The sequence below is a fragment of the Ambystoma mexicanum genome, chromosome 8 (assembly GCF_040938575.1).
Source record: "Ambystoma mexicanum isolate Mex_15411 chromosome 8, UKY_AmexF1_1, whole genome shotgun sequence".
In the NCBI taxonomy this organism is placed as follows: Eukaryota; Metazoa; Chordata; class Amphibia; order Caudata; family Ambystomatidae; genus Ambystoma; species Ambystoma mexicanum.
Genome location: NC_090929.1, coordinates 181847904 through 181865916, shown reverse-complemented (window position 1 = coordinate 181865916; position 18013 = coordinate 181847904).

The following is an 18013-nucleotide window of genomic DNA, read 5'->3' as shown; positions in this document are numbered from 1 at the left end:
CAAAAAATGAATGGATGGGAGGCCAAATACTATTGATATTTGATGGCAAAGGCCTGATGATACAAAGCAAAGAGAGAAGCTAGATGATGTACAGAGAACCGAGAAAAAGAAAGAAATAAGAGATGAAAGAATAAGAAAGAAAGAGAGACAAAGGCTAGAACAGTTTTTCGGGAAGAGCAAGAAAGACAGCTTGATCGCAAACAGAGAGCAGCCAGTGATCAAGACAGACTGCATCAGCAAAGGTTAGAGGAAGAGCAAAGAATACGAGAGAAGAGAATAAAGAGACAAAGGGCATCATCACGACCCTGGCGGTAAGTACCGAACATTACCGCCATGGCGTAAACAACGTTTACGCCGTGGGTCGATGGCGTAAAGTGCGGCATATTCCGACCCATCGGGCACGTGCATTACGCCATGGCGTTAATGTAAAGTACGGCATGGCGTAAATGGGCCAGAAAAGGCCCTTACCACCATCGCACGCCGCGCAAGGAGCACTACCGCCACACACACCATAGCGGCGACCGCAATTAGCGGTCACCGTAATTAGCGGTCAGCGTAATTAGCGGTCACCGTAAATAGGCGGAACCGGAAATAGCGTCATCGCGGCGGAACGGGAAACTGCACGACGGCCATCTTGAAAAACACAATCCATTGCCATCCTCCACAACCATACCTGATCCAACCCTGACACCTATCCACACCCATCACCCACCCAATTAGCCAAGTAAAAATGCCCAAAGTTGTTAAAAAAGCATGTGACCGGCAGCGCCAAGACCGTTTCTCAAAGGAGGAACTAACCATGCTCGCAGAGACCCTGCAAGAAAATGCTGCAGCTGTATTCTCCGCGCAGATGACAAGGCCGGCAATAGTAAAAAAAAGGCCATATGGGCCCTAGTGGCACAGCGTGTGAGTGCAGTGGGGGCCGTACCCCGCACTGCCCAGCAGTGCAGAAAGCGCTGGGACGACTTGAGGCTCCGTGTCCGAAGCATCCTCTCAGCTAACCGCAACCTAGCCACGTCAACTGGGGGTGGATCCGATTCGCCCATTAAGCTGCAAGCATGGGAGGAAATATGTGCATCCACCATCGGGATGGAGAGCATCCAAGGTGTCGGAGGGATGGAGAGAGGAGCGCCGACCTCAGGAGATGCAGGTAGGTGGCCAGAGCAAGCCATGCAAAACTCAACAAAGTCCTATCATGTGAAGTACCATGTAGCCCCATAGCGCATATGCAACACATCGGCAGGTGAATGTCCACAGACACATCCAGACTCCACCCTGTACACATGCAGCATGCACACCCTAACTGCTGGCACACACATACCACCATGCTACCTCCACACAAAAGGCACAAAACCTGTATGCCCCTGCCTGAAATGTGCTGCATGTACCCACTGTATAGATGTCATCCCTCACAATGCACGGCCAATGTCCGCGGACCCATCAATAACACTTTCCCTCCTTTGCTCCACCACAGGATCTGACACAGACCTCCAGGAAGAGGACAACACTGCATCCACATCCACCAAGAGGGCCAGGCCACAGGCATCCACCTCAGCCATCCGAAAGGAAACACACCACCAGCCGCAAACCCTGCCTGGGGAAGAGGACAGGCAAATGCCAGCCCCCACAACAGCAGACACAGACCCAGCAGCAGCACCGCACATGTCACTAGTCGTGCCCACTGAAGGGACAGGCTCTGCTGCAAGCAGCACCTTGGGTGAAATCGCTGCCATAGCGGCAACCTCCGACAGTGAGGCAGGCAGCATCGAGCTCATTGATGAGGAAATGCCCACTGCCCAGCCACATTCCCCCTGCATATCCCTAAGCCCCCTGCAGGCGGATGCCACACAGGGGCAGTCGGAGGCCGAGGATTGGCCAGCCACCCCATCCCCCCAGCCTAAGGTGAGCAGCCCAATGGACATGCAAATGCCACTGGGCATGGCCCAGCGGAACCAGCAGACACTTGAGGATATGGTTACCCGCCAGCAGCAGCTATCCGCCCTCCTCAACGAACATGTTGCACAGTGTGGGGTGCCAAGGGATGGCATGGAGAGTTTGGCAGACCGAGTCACAGCTGCCATAGAGTCCTCCACAAAGGACATATGCACGGAACTCGCGGCTGTGCGCAATGTCCTCACAGAACTTGTCCAGACCATCAGGGACATGCGTCCAGATGTGCAGGCCGGACCGTCCTCATCAGCCAGCTCGGCACAGAGCAGCCCCATCCGCAGATCAGGGCGCAATCTACGCAGCACGGGCAGGGGTGCCCCGGGGGCCAGGGGAGGGGATTCACATTAGTGGCTTGACAGTCGAGCAGGACTACTGCACACCCTGCTGCACAGACACTACCGCACCTTCGTTGGGATTCCAGGGTGGAGGGGGGAGGGGGTGTGTTGGGGTGTTCAGGGGGGAGGGGGGAGGGGGTGTGTTGGGGTGTTCAGGGGGGAGGGGGGAGGGGGTGTGTTGGGGTGTTCAGGGGGGAGGGGGGAGGGGGTGTGTTGGGGTGTTCAGGGGGAGGGGGAGGGGGTGTGTTGGGGTGTTCAGGGGGGAGGGGGGAGGGGGTGTGTTGGGGTGTTCAGGGGGAGGGGGGAGGGGGTGTGTTGGGGTGTTCAGGGGGGAGGGGGTGTGTCACAACGTTTCATTGTTTGAATACACTTTTTTCTTTCCCAAAATGAAATGTGTGGACATTTTCATTGCATATGTGTGCTTTATTGGTGTACAGTCCACAGTGTGCATGTCCCAGAGACACACAGTGCCCCAAGTGCAGTCTCCATGTGATTCACACCAGCCGTGTGTGCTAGAAGCAGTGGTCGATGATACTTTGGCGCATTGCACGCCCCTCCTGTGCGTCGCCTCCTCCATGGGGTGCTGCCCCATCTGCACCCTCCTCATCCTCATCGTCAGGTGGTTGCAGTCCTGCGTCAGGGGGCAGGGGCACATTCCGTCTGACGCACATATTGTGCAGCATGACACATGCCATGACGATCTTTGCCACCTTCTCATGGTGGTACAGGAGTGCCCCACCAGACCTGCTGAGGCTTCGGAACCGTGCCTTCAATAGGCCGAATGTTTGCTCTATGACCACACGAGTACGTGTATGTGCACGGTTGAAGTCCTCCTCGTGCTGGTTCTGCGGGTTCCGGACTGGTGTAAGGAGCCACCTCTTCAGGGGATAGCCTGCATCACCTGTATGTAGGCGAGAATGTATGTGTCAGTCATGTCGTCTGATCAAGAACATGATGTGCCACCATGGCCTGCATCCAACTGTTACTTCGGCTCACTTCTACATGCACTAATTGATTCACACAATGCAACCAGTACATGCTCATGGCTCCCATGGCCTGTTTTGCATGCCATCACCCAATGTATGCAGAGGGGTTGAGTGCATTGTGAGTGCCCATCCTCTGTCTCCGTACTCTGTGTTGCTCACAGCCAGGTGGAGTATGCATCATTCCCCCCCCTTCAGCCAGGTGGAGTATGCATCATTCACCCCCCCTTCAGCCAGGTGGAGTATGCATCATTCCCCCCCCTTCAGCCAGGTGGAGTATGCATCATTCCCCCCCCTTCAGCCAGGTGGAGTATGCATCATTCCCCCCCCCTTCAGCCAGGTGGAGTATGCATCATCCCCCCCCCCCTTCAGCCAGGTGGAGTATGCATCATTCCCCCCCCCCTTCAGCCAGGTGGAGTATGCATCATTCCCCCCCTTCAGCCAGGTGGAGTATGCATCGGTACGTCATTCACCTGCCCACTTCCATGACATTGGACTCACCGAGTAGCCAGGATCTTGGGCCTGCATGTCGCTCCATGTAGCGTGGTATTGTGGAGTTCCTCAGGACCATAGAATCATGGGTTGATCCGGGGAATCGGGCACAACAATGTGTGATGATCTTGTTGGAGTCACAGACCATTTGCACGTTGATTGAGTGGAACTGTTTCCGGTTGCGGTACGGTACCTCCATGGCACGTGGAACCACCAATTCCACATGGGTGCAGTCGATGGCACCAATGCAACCGGGTATGCCGGCTAGTGCATGGAAACCCACTTTGGTGTTTGCAATTTCCTGGGCAGTCCGTGGTAATGAGATGTGGTCGTCTGTGTGCTTGAGGAGGGCATCGAGCACTTGGATGAGTGTTCGTGAGAATAATGGTTGTGAAATGCCATGCAAGTGCCCCACTGTGTGCTGGTAGGTGCCTGTGGCCAGGAAGTGGAGTACAGACACTACCTTCAGTAGGGGTGGGATGGCGGTTGGAGTTGCTGACGATGTCGTTGTGTATCATGTGTACGATGGCGGTGATGGTGTCCCGGTCCATACGGTACAGGGTGTGGATCTGCTCAGCAGTGAGGTTGAATGGATTGGCTCTGATGCGTGGGATTGGGGGCTGCCTGCGTGGTGGCACTGGCTGTGCTGGTGGGGCTTGCTGGGCCTGCCTTGCCCTCCTTCTCCTCCTGCGTCTCCTTTGTGCAGCCTGTTGTTGTTGTTGTTGTTGTTGTAGTAGCACTTGCATTGCTATCAGGTTCTCCAGCCCCAACATTGCTAGTCGTATTGGTATCATTGTGGAGTGTGACTGGGTGTGGGAAGGGGTGGGGTGTGCTCTTTTTGTACTTCCTGAGTCTGTATTGCCTTCACCTGTGCTGTTTCTGTGCACCTGTGGCAGCTGCATTCACTTTACATGGCCCTTTACGGTTGGTTCGCGATGGCGTACTTAGCACCATGGCGGTAAGGTACTTAACGGGCTGGGTGATGGCGTTAGGTGCATGTCCGCTTGGGTCAGCATTTGCGTACCTTTCCGCCATGGCGCTAAGTACGGTGTGGCCGGGCGCGTGCGCGCACCCTTAGCGCAGTTAGCGGTAGCGTTAACTACGATGCCGCTAATGGCATCGTAGTTAACGGTCACGGGTCATGATCGGAACTGGCGGAAAACGATGGCGGTAACCATTTACCGCCATCGTTTTTCACTTAGCGCCAGGGTCGTAATGAGGCTCAAAGGGATGAGGAAATCCAAAGGGCAGATGTACATATAAATGAAAAGAAAAAGGAAGAAGACAAGGTCAGAGAAGAGGCAAGAAAGCGCAGAGAATTTGACGACAATGTAGAACGAAAGCGAAGACAGAGAGCATGTGATCTTGAATATCTGGGGAGAGAGGTTAAAAAACCTGATCCAGTGGTAAATTGGGAAGACATCTTAGAATTCTTTCCTGAATACGATTCAGTACCAAGCATGTCTACGGCAAATATTGAAGATGACTTCGACACCAGAAGCATCGGAGAAACGATTGATAAAATATATGACGAAATGGGGATAGAACAAATACCCTAAGGGGAGGGGGAAGATGAGCCCCTAGAAAGCACTCAACTTTACGACACTGAGGATGTTTCCCGAAGTAGTGGGAATAGAGAACTATCCCTGGATAGACTAGAAATAAGTAGGAATAAAGACACAAGAAGTGCCACGAGTTGGGCACAAACAATGTCCGACTCAGAAAGAGAGGAGCATGAGGAAAAGGAGGAAGAGAGGAGGAGCAAAAGATGACTCCCTTGGGAGAAAGGGATACGATGGTCGGACACTAGCGATTCCGCACCAAGGGCATCGAAGTCAGCCACACAGTCAGACCGACACAAAGGAGTATCTCACGGTCAGAGGAGGGTGTCTCCACCGCCCTATGTGAGCAGGCTTAGGACATTGCCAGGCAGGCAGCAATGCAGGAATATTACCCCTGCAATAGAAAGGCGAACAATGAGAGAAGAGAGAGAGAGATATTCATCCCAATTTCCGTTACTCGAGAAAGGGGTGGTAAGACCACAATATATTCCCTGGCCACACATGGATTGAGAAAATTTGAAAAACAAGCTTCCAATGCTGACATCGGGAGCTGGAAAATGGATACATGAGTTAGAATAAATGACAGGAGGAAACACGTTAGCTATAGGGGATATCAAGGGTCTCCTAATCGCCATACTTGGTGAGAGAGCAGACGGTGTGTGGACATGGGCGGGCTACCCCGGAGTGACCACAATCAATACCACGCATGACGGCGCTCAATTTAACAATTGCAGAGCCGCAGTATGGAAGGCACTACGAGTGCTTTACCCAGACACTTCTGATATGGGAGCTATAATGACACGTAAAATGAAGGAGTCTGAGGATCTGTTAACTTACATACAGAATTTTCAAGACACATGGGTACTCGAGACTCATGAATCTTGGATGAAATCTATACCTGTATTCTACCATATATTGTGCCAAGGGCTGCCAGAACCAGTACAGAAACAGCTCAAGAAATTGGTAGGAATCGAGGCTAAACCTTGGTCAGAAATACAGCTAACCATCGCACACTATTGCAGGCTACTGCAAGAAAAGAATCACAAAAAGGAAGCTACACGATAGGGTGAGGAAGCAAAATTGGTGCAGAAGAAATTGTCAAAATATGCTCTTGAGGGAGCAATGATAACTAGCGCAGCTGAATCAAGCATGCAGCAAGTCAATAATCCACAACAGAATAATCAGGGCAATACAGGGTTTTACCCAAGGGGAAGAGGATTTAGAGGAAGAGGATAGCAGAGCAATCAGGGAGGTTTCCAAAATAATCAAGGAGGTTTTCAAAATATACAACATGGTAATCAAGATATGTCAAATGGGCAAATGATCGACCACCGCCAGTATGTTGGTTGTGTGGGATGACAGGGTATTTAGCGTGCACATGCAGAAACCAAGGCATGGTGCAGAACGACCAAGGGACAGGAGCAGGCACGGCGAATCCACCTGCGCCTTTACAGCAGGGAGTTGCACAAAATCACACAATGCAACAACAAGCACCACGAGCGCAACACGGTTTGCAACCACAGAATATGGTGAGTTTTCCACAAGGCAGTCCCAACAGTCACTACTGCAATTGTCACAAACAATGAGCTCAGGGCAGACCATGAACCCAGTCTCTATAGGAGAATGTGAAATGAATGTGCCTTTATTATATTCACGACAGACCCCAGTAAACATTTTGGGTCGAGCTTTAACGACAAAGTTAAACATGACAATCTCTTTCACGGAGGAGGGCATAGTATGTTCAACTCCAGGAATGTACTAGTCAAACGTATGTGAAATGATTAGAGCATACACCGGACACACAGCCATGAGGGTTATACCATTAGAGCCAGAAATATTTGTGTACGGAATGCGCATGCTAATGGCATGGCTGCCAGGTCTTGCAGACAAAATCCTGAGAACCCCAGATGAATTTCTATTTAGATTAAGAATACTGATGCACAAAGAGAAGGGACAAGTATTTCCCTTGATGATACACACAGCTGCAGTACAAGCAAGAATGGCCTTGATAGATGGTTATGACGATGAAGGCCGACAATGGTGCGCAGTAATCGCCATTGAAGAAGGATATCGATTGACTGACGTCACTGATGACGATCTGTTTGAAGAGCAAGCAGATAGGGGAGAGACAATGGTGGAAGTGAGTTTCACCTTTTGGGTGAGAATGATCAAAAGAAAAGTGCCTCAGAGAATGATGATGGCATGAAACCGTCTTGAATATTTTGATGAAGACATGGCCCAAGTGCCTGTCTCAGTGTGGGCCACAGGACTCTGTGACGTAGGCCTATTGAAAGGGGTTGGAGAAGTGAAAATCAAATTGAAACCAGGAGCAATTCAACCAAAACTACAACAATATCCCATGTCGAGAGAGGCAGATGAAGGAATTTTTAAGACAATTTCGGCTATGATAGAACAGGGCAACTTAGTGACGTCAGAGTGTTCATATAATACGTCAGTTTACCGTGTGAAAAAAAGTAAGGGAGGGTTTTGGAGGCTAATCCAGGATTTACACCCAATAAATGATAGTGTTGAGGCCAGGTTCCCTTTAGTCCCAAACCCGGCTACAATTCTATGTAATATACCTGTTGAAGCAAAATATTTCACAGTGATTGACTTGAAAAATGCATTTTTCTCAATCCCATTGCACCCTGACTGACAAGATCTGACGTCATTCACATTGTGACAGATGCGTCTGAAAAGCACGAGGCTACCCCAAGGGTACTGTGAGTCTCCTTCTATTTTTAACAGAGTCCTGCAGATGGACCTAAGCAATATTGCATTAGAAAGCGTTGTCCTGTAATATGTGGATGACATCTTAATTTGCAGCACGACAGAGGAGCAATGCAGACACGATCCTGTTCAGCTATTGACTATACTGGCTGAGAAAGGATATAAGGTTGACAAGGAAAAGCTACAATATTGCCAACAAGAAGTGTTGTACATAGGCCGGTTGATCTCACATAAGGAACACAAATTGACTCCAGAAAGGGCTGAAGCCATACTGAACACGGCTAAGCCACACACGATAAAGCAGATGCAGAGCTTTTTAGGCCTGTGCAACTATGTCAGGGCATGGGTCTTCGACTATAGCTCTTACACTAAGCCTTTATTTCAGGCCCTAAAGAAGGCCCAAGTGACGAAGGAAAAGATTGAATGGTCTGAGACCATGGAGGAAGGATATGCTGAATTTAAAAAAGCTATTGCACAGCACCAGTTTTAGCGATTCCCAATTATGCAGAGGATTTTTACCTGTTTTCACACACGAATGGCAGCGTTATGACAGCAGTGCTCACACAGAGAACCACATTGGGGTACAAGCCCCTGGCATATTACAGTGGGAATTTGGACTCGGTGATGAAAGGCCATTTCCTGTGCGAGCAAAGTTTAGCTGCTGCAGCGTTCACCATAGAGAAGGCGACAACCATTGTAATGGGATGCTCAATGACTTTGTACGTCAAGCACTCACTATTTGCTATCCTAGAGAAACCTAAGGGTACATTGACATCTCAGAGAGCTTCTGCTTATGAAGTGATCATATTGAATCCATCAATTAATATAGTCCAATGAATATAGTGAACCCATCTATGTTTATAGCAGAGCCAGTGACTGAAGGAGAACGATCCATGACTGTGCAAACTATGAAGAATTCTATGATGAGATCCACAGAGTGAAAGAAAATGCTTTGGCAGAAGGAGAAAGTGGGCCTCATTACGACTTTGGAGGCAGCCATGGTGCTATTAGCACCATGGCTGCCTCCAAAATCGTGTCTGGGTCTGGGATCCCTGAATGGGGAAATACCGGGCCATTCTGACATCGGAGGGCCCGGTATTTCCTCCTTCAGGGAACCTGGGCCGGTCCTTCCCCATTCCCATTCGAGCCCCTATAGGGCTCAATGGGAATGGGGAGGGAGCTAACAACAGGCCCGTTAATTATGGGCCCGTTGTTAGCTCCATGGTCCCCTCGCAGGACCTGCTATGGATGTCTGTAAAAACCAGATGTCCAGAGCTGGTCCCGCGAGGGGACCTTGTAATAGTGCGGAGTGTGTTTAACAGTGCCGGCACCATTACCAGTGCCGTTACACCCATTACGCACTAGTCATAATGAGGCCCAGTGTCTTTATTGATGGTTCTTCAAGAATCAATCAAAATGATGGGCAAAGATATACAAGCATTGCGGTAATGAAACACACCACAAATGGAGAATTTCGAGTACTCTTTAGTGCACGAATACCATCTCACTATTCAGCACAGGTGCAGAATTATTGGCGTTGATACTCGCCATTGAGAATCATGCAGACCAGGAAGTAACGGTGTAACTGACTCCGCCTATGTGACTTCAACAGTGCACGCAGGCATAGTGCACTGGAAAAGGAGGTGCTACCCCCGAGCAGACAACACACCAGTGCAGCACGCAGCCTTATTGTACAGGCTGATCAAGGCACTACAGCTCCCAGTGGGCATATTGGTCATGAAATGCGCCGCCCACACGAAAGACACAGATTTTATCTCACGTGGAAATCAGGCAGCAAACACGGAAGCCAAATGTATGGCATCCAAAAGTGAGATGATCATGGAAGTAGAAGTCCCCCATAGCAATGAGAGAATGATGGTTGCACAAACTAGACCTGAAGACTATAACAATCTAGGGCAAACACAGTTGATAGAACTCCAAGGGGAGGCACCACAGGAAGAGAAATATGGAAACGGTGAGGGTGTTCTTTAAACCCCTAAGACAGTTTGTGGTGACAAGACAGCACTGGTAAAAATGGTGATGCCTATAGCCTTGTTAAAATTAGTGCTGGCGCAGCTACATTACCCAGCACACATGACAAAAGAGAATCTTGTAGCAACGCTCGCAGAAGACTGGTTCATACCGAATTTAACCAAGCATGTTGCATTTTTTATAGTGAACTATATAATCTGCCAACAATTCACCAGTGGGCACACATTAAAAGTAATAAGAGGAGTCATCCCCAGGCCAAATGGACCTTTCAGCACTTGCACATCGATTACGTCGACATGATTCAAGTATGTAATCGGTACAGATACTTAATTGTTGTTGTGTGTCCATTTTCTAGATGGATAGTGGCAGGTCCATGTACACACCCAGACTCTACCTGTGCGGCCACATTTTTTGTGAGAGAAGTGTTCCCAAGGTGGGGGGTGTGTGAAATCATGAGATCAGATAATGGACCTCACTTTGTAAATGAGACATTCGAACAGGTTGGCTCGCTGCTTGGTATAAAGCACAAGTTCTCATCGGTGTATCATCTACAAGGTAATGGGATCTGTGAGATGCTCAACGGCTTATTAAAGGAAATGATAGCCAAGTGTAAGCTTACTCTAAGAAAGGGATAGTTGCACTGCCTTCCTTTGGCACTGTATGCACTCAGGAACCAACCCAGTTCTGACCATCATCTTACGCCACACGAGATAGCCACAGGAAGAAGAATGTGTACTCCCCTGACACCCCGAGATAGAGCTAAATGTGATGCCCAGTCCACAGGAGAAATCTCAGGGTCTGAAATGCACAATTACCTGAATTGCATGACATCTTGCGTCACTATAATTTCAGACCAGCTGCAGCGACGACGAAAAGTGTGCAGGGCAGCACGGAACATAGAAAGAGATACTACTGCAGACCCAGTGCAAGGACTTTGTGTACCATCCATTTTCCCTGGAGATACCGTCCTTGTAAGGAACCATATGAGGAAAAGGTGGGACAAGCCAAGATTTAATGGTCCCTTTATAGTGGAGGACTGCACTCCTTCCGCAGTGAAACTACAAGGCAGGAGAGCTTGGATTTTTCTGGGCGATATCAAACCCTACATCGGAGAAGGCCCCCTGCCTGCACCCCAACGCGAGGAGACTACGAGCGATGGGGAAGAACCACAGCACGCGCAGACGAGATCCATGACGAAGAAAAAGGATGCATGTCCAGCCAGACAAAGACAAAGAACTTTTTGCAAATTGTGGCTTAAAATTGGACACTTCCTCTGAGCAAAAAAGGGGATAAGGACATAAACGAAGGACACTCTGTGAATCCTAGTTGCAGGGTGAAGAAGAGAATTGCACGTATAAGCCACAATATAATCTGTTGAACTTGAACTTTGAATCAAGACAGATTAAAACTGTGACGAGGAAATAACATGCCAAATTTTGATCGAGGACACATAAACTGGAAGAAAATACAGTATCCAGACTCATTTCACACCAAGATCATATTCAGAAATACTTATGGTGTCACACAGTAGCGACATCACTAAAGATGTGGAGACATAATTTAATCTAGTGCTAAGATCATACCCGTTATTGGTGGGGAGAATCACCAGTGTCATTGACTTTAAAATGAAACGACAATAAGAAGATTGCTTATTGTAATTGCCGAACAATTTCTCCTACTTCCAGAGTGCAGCGTGGAGAAGCCAAATGTTCCAAGCAGAGAAGGATGTAAATGAGCTTGTCAATACATTGTTCTTTCGAATAATCGAAGCCTGTCCAAATCTTGTCGGAAGAACGACAGAAACACTCACGTTCTCCGAGATCCAGCGAATACAGAACGTCTGAGCACACTTCTAAATAACATCATGATCTTAGTTGCACGCCACGCAAACAGACAGTGCAGACATTGTCTACATTGAAGTGAAAGCATACAGTCCTGAACGCCAGCAAAACGGGACAGATGTCCCTGTCCCCAGAAGACAGTAGATTGGCCCACAATGTTCTCTTTCGTTTAGTCACTGATTTTCCAGAGCTAGTGGGGAGACCGATCGATAATGACGTCCTCACATTCATCAGAGACCCAGCCAATATTGCACAAATGGGCATGCTCTTGCATGGAATAGTACTCCAAATGGAACTCTCTAACCATCAGCAAAACTATCTGAGGAGATTCTAAAAGCTTTCCGCCGAGGGACAGATCGAGAGAGCACTGCCAAAGATTTCCCTTCTTATTTTCCATTGACAAAGAAAACATGTCTTCGGGACTAAAGCAGATCAGGGGCACAGACTGGGAGCTGACATACTTTGAACATGTACAGTAAAGAGACTTGCTGGATTATCACTTAATTTTGGCATTTCCCATATTTTTAGTAAAGGATCTGTATCCTGAGATAATAGACAATTCATTAGTCACAAGAGGGGGGACATATGTGTTACACCTGAAAATCACAACAAAGAATCCGAAAAGACAATATTGTTTAAAGGAGTATCATAAGAATTAACATTTTGGCGAATGATCGAGATGGGAATCCAGAGCAGCAACCTCGTCCTCTCGCAGGATTAACAACGTCCCTATTCCACTTGATGTAAATGCTGCCGCCTGACAATCAAAGGGCATAATGTATTTGTGCATTATATTCATCATTGTTTTACTGTCATTAATTTCATTGATGCACAAAGCATTCCAATTCCAGTGCACGCACCTAATGATGCACGCATGAAGCCTACAAAGGCACCCAGACCTTACACAGTCATTCCCACCCCTAGAAGATCTGATGGTGGAATGAATGAACTTGAAATGGATGTGATTAGCGATGACACACACACACACTTGTGGTAACAAACAAAAAGGAATGCCGGAGACAGGGTCGGCAAAGCATGGATGTGACAAGATTACAGACAACTACACACATGCAAACACGGAATGCACATGCAACAGGCCTAGTGTCAATGACTGCAGAACCACAATCCAAAGCATGGGAGAAGAAAAGACTGCCTACTATGAGAAATCCAACTACAAGTGAAGTGAAAAGACAAATGAAAGAAGCTGAACCACTGAAGAGACAAGAGGAGTTAGAAAATCGACCAGCAGAGACAGCATGGACAAACACATATATTCCAGTGAAAGGGACAAGTGCAAGCTTCACAATACAACCATATACAGGACCAATGCCAGAGTGGACATGGGCATTTTTAACCAGAAAACAGAAGATACGAGGTCAAGGAAAGAGCTGCCAGACTTTCCTCAACTCAAATGGCACAGATGAGGAGGCCTGCACCATGGTCCTGGATACCTGAAGATCCTCCAGAAAGAAAGAGCCATACAGATGAATTCAGGGATGCAGTAATAGCAAACTACATGAAAACCTTGAGAATCAAGAGAAGCATGCATGGAGACAACAGTGAACTAATCAATTACCTGGACAGCTCAGCACATTTAGGAAACAACATTTGGTGCCAGCATATGAAAGAAGTTGGAAGACGAAGTTCAGAAGGGGAATGCTTTGTTGGTGCACTTCTACCATACAGCATGGGGAAGTCCAAGATCTTTGTAGCTGTAGAAATTGATGTCCAGACAGCACACTGTCTTTCGCATGTAGCAATGTGCAAGACCAGAGGCCAGTTCGTGGGTAGTGATGCCTCACTAAAATGGGCAACTGAAGCAACCAATCCAAATGAAGACAATTATGTCCAGGACATAAAGACAAGAAACAACGGGAAAACGAAACACATTGTGATCAGATACAAGAAGCCGGGAGTTAAAGGAGCAGAAATCAGAAGAGAAGCAAACCAGAAGCTAAATGTTCAAGGAAAAACTCCAGAAGAAGCTCGAAGATGGAACAATAGAGACCAAATGAAGATTTGGGGAACAGTGCTTTCACCAAACGGATGGGAGAAAGGACTTAGTGATATGCAGAGCATGGATGGTCTTCGGTCACTACGAGCCTACCATCAACATAGTGCGAAATGAATGCAAGCCATGATGTCCAAAGTTTGCAAAACTGCTGACATGGGTCGAAGACAGAGGAGGACCCTTGCAGATTGTGCCACTGGAAAGGCCAAAATTCCTCTTTAGGAATAATGGCACTAGGAAGATGGGAGAAAATCAGAACTGTGGATGAGTTTTTGATGCTCCAGGAATGGTGCATGGAACTGCGGTGATTATGGATTATTACTGAGCATGTGGATCCAAAGCATACATCAGATTGCCGACAAACTGGGGAGGTATATGCACAATAGTGAACGTCCACGTTCCAGCATTGGTGATCCCGAAAAGTGACCTGAACATTGACAGTTTCCCAAAAGCAGATGCTCACCTGAGGAAAAGGAGATCTGTGGAACTGCTAACTCGGATGAAGAGAGAAAATTACTTCTCTTCCAAATCTGAAGAAGCCTTTCATGCAATCCCATATGAACATAGGCTATTTAGCCTCAATTCATCAGTGTTCACGACAATCTTCATGCCAAGATTCCAAGTTGGAGCAAATAATAAATGGTTGCAGATGACCAGATGAGAGTTACTGCAGACCATCAACATGACAATAAAAGGATTCAATGCGATTAAGGAACAGTTAAGAGCCATCCGACTGATGACTCTCCAGAACAGATATGTGCTTGACATGATCACAGCTATGGATGGAGGAGTTTGTGCAAAAATCGGAGAATCATGTTTCACATTTATACCTTCTCATGATGAGGAAAATGGAACATTACCAGAAGCCATAGGTATGCTGACACAACTGCAGAACGAGATAATTGATGAAACTGACGAAGTGGATGATGACAGCTGGTTTGAATCAATATTCTTGTGGGTCCCACAATGGATGGCAGATGCATTCAAGTTCCTGGGAGCCCTGATAGTGATGATATCACTAGATTTTTGTGTTATCAAGATAATAATCTCTCAATACCAGAAGACTGCAAAAAAGCCATAGGGATGAAGATCATGATTGATGTCAAGCCAGGATGGAAGCCTAAAGACCTGACTGATGAAGAAATAACAGACTTTGTGAAGGCCAGCATTCACGCACCAGAGGGAACATAGTTTCTCTACTCCTGGAAGCATCGAAACTATGTGGGAAGATGGGTTTACTGTAGCCCAAATGGACAATGTCAACTAATGACATGGAATAAAGACGAACATGTAAGGACCGCAGGAAGCCTGACAGGAGTACTAAAGATATGGACTCCAAAGAGACACTTCATCAAACCATCATGTTTAGATCCAGAAGATGAAGAAGGAATGAACCCAGGTGATGGAGTGAAGATGAATACAGAAGAAGCGAGTAAGATGAATCCAAAGATGGAAGTGAAAGTGGTCGATGAATCGGCAAGAGGAGGGAGTGTAGAGGAGGTCCCAAATAAAGCCTGCACTCCAATCGTCCATTTTGAAGGAACATTCACACCGAGATATGTGACATATGATGAGCAAATAAACTAGTAGAGAGCCGCAGTAGGGCTCTGCCCAGTGCCTATCAGAAGAACAGCACCTAGTGAATTACCAATACCAAGAAAACCATGGACAGTAAGGTATCCATTGAGGAAACCCTACCAACAAATGAGACAAAATGAAGATTGCCTAAGTAACGTCCCGGAAGAAACCAAAAAAGTCTTAATGGAAGACAAATGGTGACGTCACAAGAACCCGGACTGACTCACTGATAGAAGAAATGATGACCAGAGAGTGGCACAAAGAGAAGAAATGCCATGTATAAGGATATCGTAAACCTAAAGTGAAAGGACAATGCCGAAATGCAAAGAAGTTCAAGCTGTAAGCAAAATGAAGATAGTGACCAGTTTACACCTGTAATTATGCTTGGAACGGGAAGAAAGCTAAGAAAACAGTGCGGCTTGCTATGCTTAGTAGAAGAATAGTGCGGCAAGCGCCAGTATACATAATCTACCTCAAAATAAAGCACAGTATTATAAGTGTATTTCTACTTTGCACAAGAAGCAGAATCAACCCAGGTTACTAAAGGCCAAATGAGAAAAGATTCATATTTAGCAAAACGAGAAGAGATGGCTGAATTGAAACTCGGCAGAGGCAATTGGTGCCAGGAAAGCCAAGGTCATACTAATAAAGGAAGCGAACAGTAACTACATCTAATTGAAACTAAGAACAGAATATCCTGCCTCTGAAAGGTCGAGATAAGAAGACGTAGGCAGTTGGTGGGCTAAATGAGAATCAAATACACAAATTGAGAGAAAAGAGACAAATTCATGGTGTAGGAATCACGTGACCAGCCGAGCAAGAAGAAGCGAGGGTTCACACCTACGCTTGGCACCTGACCAGGAGGAGATATCAGAACTTTTCCAGACAGAAGACGCAGTCTCGAGGACAACCACAGTGAACTAATTGACACATGGACACTAAAGTGATGATTGATTGTAACCATAATCGGAGGAAGGTCAGGTAACTAAGGGGCACCCCACACCTTGCCGAACATTCTGCGTGCTGCTAAGCGAATTGGAAAAGTATGCATGGGGTTGGTGCCAACCCAATCACAGTGGACCAAATATTCTAGGGTCCTATAGTTAGTAGAACCAATGAGATGTCTTACTTTTAGTGACGTCTACAGTAGTCATTTTTGAAGGAACGGCTTAGATGCCCACCTGACAGAGTTTACCCAATCCCCTCACTCCGTTACCATACACAGATATAGTACCAATATTAAATTTACCTTTTCCTAAGCAATAGAATTGCATGTTAACTTTTGAGTGTTACACGTCAGTGATGACAATTTTTGAGTATAAGTGTTACAACCTGTATGAAGTTTGTTGGGGTTTGAAGCGAGAAGGACGATGGCATCACTGCTGACATCCATGACTTCCCGTTTTCTGTACTTGTCATTAAACGGACTCCCTTTGCCAAACCATTGAGTTGTCCTTATTGATTGGTATTGGAGTAATGAATCTGCACCCCCCATCCATCTCAAGGGTGCAGATATCTCATCTTGAAGTACTTCTGAGCAAGCCCTGGCTCTATGAGCCGGCCGGGGGTCTCGGAGTACACTAGGTATGTGAGGCCCTTATTGCAAGGACTTAATGAAGTGTAGAAGGTAAAAGGTCCGATAGAGTGGTCTGAGGAAATGGGGACTTGCTTTCGGGAACTCAAAGCCACGATCAGCAATTCTCTGGTCTTGCCTACCCCGAATTACAAAAAGCAATTTTATCTTTTTTCCCATTTGAATGGGCAGGTGATGACAGTGGTTCTGACCCAGAAAACATTGCTAGGCCACCAACCTTTTGCGTATTACAGCATTCTCCCAGACCCAGTGATGCAGGCACCGTCTCCTTGTGAGCAAGATCTAGCGGCAGCAGCTTTTGCGATTCAAAGGTCTTCGACCAATTACAATGGGTTGCCTGATGACATTGTACATTGAGCAAGCCGTCTTAACGATTCTAGAAAATATTAATGACTCAGAGAGTGTCAGGGTATGAGGTCATTTTATCAAATGCATTGCTTCATCCTGCGCTATGTCACCTAGTTAATCCTGTGACATTTGTAGCAGAGCCGGTGCAGCCTGAGGACATTGTTCATGAGCTACTCCTCTTGGCTCTTGAGCAACTACACTATCCGTTGCATACTAATTGACAACAAATCGCAGCAGAGCTCCAGGAGGACTGGTTTATCCCTAACTTACAAGAGCAGATAAGTAAATTCGTAGGAAATTGTGTAGTCTGCAATGAGTTTAATCCTGGAAACACCATAAGGTTGGTGAGGGTGTATTTCCCAGGCCCTTTGGTGCATTCAGAGAACTTCACATCGACTTCATGGATATCATTACGAGGTGCAGTAACTTCAGATATCTAATTGTTGTCACTAGTCCATTCTCCTGGTAACTTGAGATTCGTCCCTGTGTATATAATTAGATATCCTCATGGTAAATCGGAAGCATGATTTCTGGTGAGAGATGTGTTTCTAGAGTGGGGAATTTGTGAAGTTTTAAAATCCGATAACGGAACCCACT